Below are 5585 nucleotides of genomic sequence, written 5' to 3'. Positions count from 1 at the left end.
GTCCAAGATCAAAGATCAAGTAAAATCGGGTCAGAAAAACTAAATGATTTTATGAATGGGGGGGGGGGGGGGTCGGTCAGTGACTTCTATATTAAACGGAGAATATTAAATTCTAAATATCACATATTACACAATTTTTAAACAAAATACATATGTTAGAACAATGTATAAGCGTTGTTTTAAAGATGTAACTTTTGATTTTTTTCAACATGTTAACTTTATTTCAGTATGAATACATAGCTATGGATCTCAATACTCAAATACGGGGAAAAGCGATATTATTGTAACTTCTTTTACTAAATCAAAACAGAAAAGAACAGAATCCATCATTTTAAAGATAAAAAAATCAGATCTAAGCACAAAAAGAGGGGGAAAGAAATTCGGCACTCGGGGCTCGAACCCGGGTCGCCTAGGCACATGACCACGACTCTAACGACTGAGCTACTCGGACTCTCGCTTCAGAACTTTGACGCCTAATTTCTCGAGAATGCCTTGATCGATTTTAAAACAAATTACATATTCTGAATCAGTGAAAGGGTCACTATAAGGTGTAAAAATTTCGAACAAATATATTAAAAAATAAAAAAGTCAAAAAATTCAATTTTTGAAATTTCCTTCCGGTGACGACCGGAAGTGACGGCGGACATTCTCTATACCGAGGTGCACCAGAAAAACGGTAGTTCTATCATCTCTGAAAATTTCAGCCTTTTATCTTTACTCGTTTTTGAGAAACCCGACAGACAAAATTGACTTTTTAAAATCGTAAACGGACGATAACTTCTGACCGGAAGTGTTTTTTCAAAAAATAAAAATTATATATCAGCTTTAGCTAAAAACACGTTTATATTGAAAATTTGAATGGAATCGACCGAGACATCTCTGAGAAATCGTCTGCACAAAATCGGTAAGAAAAAAAAAGAATTATAACTAGATTCGATCTCGTTGCGAGCAACGAGTGGGTCTTCCGTTCGATTTTTGAATAGATTAGATTAAACTTATCAATTTAAAGATAAAATCGTTGATCTAAGCGAAAAAAATAAAAAAAAATTTTGCGGCACTCGAGGCTTGAACCCGGGTCGACTCGGCCATGTCCACGACTATATCGACTGAGCTACTCGGACTCCGCTTCAGAACTTTCACGCTTAATTTCTCGAGAATGCCTTGATCGATTTTAAAACTAATTACATATTCTGAATCAGTAAAAGGGTCACTAAAAGATGTTAAAATTTCAAAGAAAAATATTAAAAAATAAAAAAGTCGAAAAATTCAAATTTTCAAATTTCCTTCCGGTGACGACCGGAAGTAACGGCAGACATTCTCTTGACCGAGGTGCACCAGAAAAACGGTAGATCTATCATCTCTGAAAATTTCAGCCTTTTATCTTTACTCGTTTTTTAGAAACCCGACCGACAAAATTGACTTTTTAAAATCGTAAACGGACGATAACTTCCGACCGGAAGTGTATTTTCAAAAATGGATAAAAAACGATAAACTTCAGATAACATCGCGTTAATCTTGAAAATTTGAATGAAATCGGTTGAGCCATCTCTGAGAAATCGTCTGCACAAAATCGGTAAGAAAAAAAAAGAATAATAATAATAACTAGATTCGATCTCGTTGCGAGCAACGAGTGGGTCTTCCGTCCAATTTTTGAATAGATAAGATTAAACTTATCAATTCAAAGATAAAATCATAGATCTAAGCGAAAAAAAGAGAAAAAAATTTTGCGGCACTCGAGGCTTGAACCCGGGTCGCCTGGGCCATGTCCACGACTATAACGACTGAGCTACTCGGACTCCGCTTCAGAACTTTGACGCTTAATTTCTCGAGAATGCCTTGATCGATTTTAAAACAAATTACATATTCTGAATCAGTGAAAGGGTCACTATAAGGTGTAAAAATTTCAAAAAAAAATATAAAAAAAAAAAAAAGTCGAAAAATTCAAATTTTGAAATTTCCTTCCGGTGACGACCGGGAGTGACGGCGGACATTCTCTATACCGAGGTGCACCAGAAAAACGGTAGTTCTATCATCTCTGAAAATTTCAGCTCTATATCTTCGGTCGTTTTTGAGAAACCTGACAGACAAAATTGACTTTTAAAAATCGTAAACGGACGATAACTTCCGACCGGAAGTGTATTTTCAAAAATGGATAAAAAACAATAAACTTCAGATAAGGTCGCGTTAATCTTTAAAATTTGAATGAAATCGGTTGAGCCATCTCTGAGAAATCGTCTGCACAAAATCGGTAAGAAAAAAAAAGAATAATAATAAGAAAAGTGAAAAAGAAACAATAGAATAATAGAAGGGTCTTCCGCTGAAGACGGAAGACCCTAACTAGATTCGATCTCGTTGCGAGCAACGAGTGGGTCTTCCGTCCGATTTTTTAATAGATTAGATTAAACTTATCAATTTAAAGATAAAATCGTAGTTCTAACCGAAAAAAAGAAAAAAAAATTGCGACACTCGGGGCTTGAACCCGGGTCGCCTGGGCCATGTCCACGACTCTATCGACTGAGCTACTCGGACTCTCGCTTCAGGACTTTGACGCTTAATTTCTCGAGAACGCCTTGATCGATTTTAAAACAAATGACATATTCTGAATCAGTGAAAGGGTCACTATCATCTAATTTGAAAAAATATATCAAAACAAAAAGTTGAAAATTTTCATTTTTTAAATTTGCTTCCGGTGACGACCGGAAGTGACGGCCAACATTCTCTTGACCGAGGTGCACGAGGATATTGCTAGATCTATCATCTCTGAAAATTTCAGTTATCTATCTTTACTCGTTTTTGAGAAACATCGCCAACAAAATTGACTTTTAAAAATCGTAAAACGACGATAACTTCCGACTGGAAGTGAATTTTTAAAAATTGTTCCGGCGGTATAAAATTCATATGACTAGGCATCAGCCATGAAAATTTGAAGGAAATCGAACGAGACATCTCCGAGAAATCGCCTGCACAAAATTTGTAAGACAAAAAAAGAATAATAATAATAATAACTAGAGCAAAGCTCGTTGCAAAGCAACGAGTGGGTTTTCCGCTAATGTCGAAAGTAATGCTAGAAGTACCTCTAAGAAGCAGTGTTCTTAATCTAATGACAAAAGTAACTTAGGTACAAAAAAGATTTTAAAAATCGAATGATTCTTGGTATGACTTAACAAAATCCGAATGGTTTTAAGTACGACTTAACAAATTTGACTTCATTTTAGGTAAAAGTTAACTTTACCTGGAACTAACATCTAATTTCTTAACCCAGAATGCAAAATTAAAATGTCCGTAAAAATCAATTTTGTTTAAAACATAATTCTGAGCAACATTTCCTCTACACTGCTTTTCAAAGGGTTGACCTTTCGTACTATGTGCTTGTTGCATCATCAATTGTCAGAAACTTATCGATGTATAGTTTACTTAATTTTATTATTCCTCTGTGAATATTTTTATTTAAAATTACTATTGATGGTGAACATTTCAAAGGGCCCCGCTGATGTTATTTTAGAGAATTTTGCTTTGACCTTGACCTATAACTTGAAATTTTTCCAGCTGGCATTTAGCTGTTTCATTGCCCCTAACATATAGGCATTTTTGTTGAATCTGACCAAGATTAAGCATATCCGGGAAATAATCTACTGTCTAAAACTAATTTTATTAAGATCTGCTATGACCTTCACATTGACATGGTTCAAGGTCACTGCACGCCATTAACCAATAAGCTCTGTTTAGGCAAAATATTAGCCAATTAGGGGCTAAAAGGAGAGTATATATATGCTCTTAAAATATGGATTTTTGTGTGATCTGATATGACCTTGACACTTGATCTACAAATATCATTCGAGGTCATTGCATATCCTTTGATCAAAGGCATCATGTGGGTGAAGTATGAGCCTGATTGGAGCAAAGGGAGAGAAGATGTACTCCAGACAAGGATTTTTTAAATATAATTCTGCTATGACCTTCACAGTTTACCTTGAAAATAGGTTCAAGGTCACTACACACCCTTTACTCAAAAGCTCTGCTTATGTGAAGTCTGAGCCCTATAGGGGTTAGTAGAAAGTATATATGCTCTGAAAAAAGGATTTTTGCATGATCCGATATGATATTTCACCCTTTACCTAGAAATTTCATGCAAGGTCACTGCACATCGATTAACGATAGAGACAGTCTGTGAGTATTAGCCAGATTGGACCAAAGGGAGAGAAGATATGCCCCAGACAAGGATGTTATATATGTAATTCTACTATGACCTTAACCTTATACCTAACAACATGGTTCAAGGTCACAGCACATCCTTAACCCAAAGGAACCCTGTGGATGAGGTATGAGCCAGATTGGGCCAAGGGGAGAGAAGCTATGCTCGGGTCAAGCGATCTCGGATGGACAGACGGACAAACTGATCACTAGAAGCCCACACAAACTTGCTTTCTATCTAATTTGAAATAGTATCCATGCTATCTGCCCATGGTGAATAGTCATCAAAACCATTCATCAGCAGAATTTGATTTCCCTCCTTTTTAAACTCGGAACACCTCTGACCTAATTAGATCACCGCATTAAATACAAAGTATGATAACTCTAATTTGTTTATCATCAAGAAATTCTGCATCGCTGACAAATAAAGTTTTTTTCGGTACAATAATATACCAATTAACTGACTATCTGGACAATAGCAAGTTTATTGTCCCACCCCTCAGCAACTATTTCCCTTGGCTTTGCCTCATGAAATAGTTGCTGTCTTGGGGGACAATAAACTTGCTATTGTCCTCATACCCAGTACATACTAAATAGGCATATAATATCCCATCCACCTCCATTTCATGTTATATAACCTCCAGTTTGTAACCTTCAATTTCACTGTGTAAAGGCAACACAACAGTCAAAGCCGCAAGTTTCACAATTTATTACTGCTTCTCATGTACTTAAAATTAGGGGCCTTAATATTGCTTAGGCCTAAAAAAAAAAAGTTGTGGGTTTCGGGTAACCCGACCTAACCTACAAAAATGGCCCGATCCTACCATTTTTAGATGCCTGATTTTATCCGACTGTGAATTTCATCTTATTTCCAATAAAAAATACGTTTTTAAATATGAAACAAACAAACATTCTTAGGATTCAGGCCAAAAAAAAATAGATAAAATAAAAAAAATCCCCACCTACCTAACCTAATTTTTTCATCAGTGTTACCCTAAACACACTATTTTTTTTTTTAGGCCTTACCAATTCCAACAAGAGACATCCCATTAACTATTGATAAACATTAAAATTCATTTCATGAATCTACGCAACACTGGTAAATCTTCACGTACAGTCACTATCAATTTTACAAAAATATTGACGGTTCTTTATCCGAAACTATTCCTTGTACATGTACCTTTAACTGCAATTAGTACACTAACATTTTATGAAAAGACGGTTTGTCTTAGAATAAGAAAGCTAATGCAATTCTGAGAAAAAGAATACTACATATTGCAAATTCCATTGAGGTTTAATAAAAATATGGCCATTTAAGTGAACCCCCCATTTCCAATTTCCATTAATAAACACAGATTTACAGGGTTCTCCATAGTAAAACATCTTTACCTGAC

The sequence above is a fragment of the Crassostrea angulata genome, unplaced genomic scaffold, assembly GCF_025612915.1.
Source record: "Crassostrea angulata isolate pt1a10 unplaced genomic scaffold, ASM2561291v2 HiC_scaffold_243, whole genome shotgun sequence".
Classification (NCBI taxonomy): Eukaryota; Metazoa; Mollusca; class Bivalvia; order Ostreida; family Ostreidae; genus Magallana; species Magallana angulata.
This window is presented reverse-complemented; position numbering follows the sequence as displayed.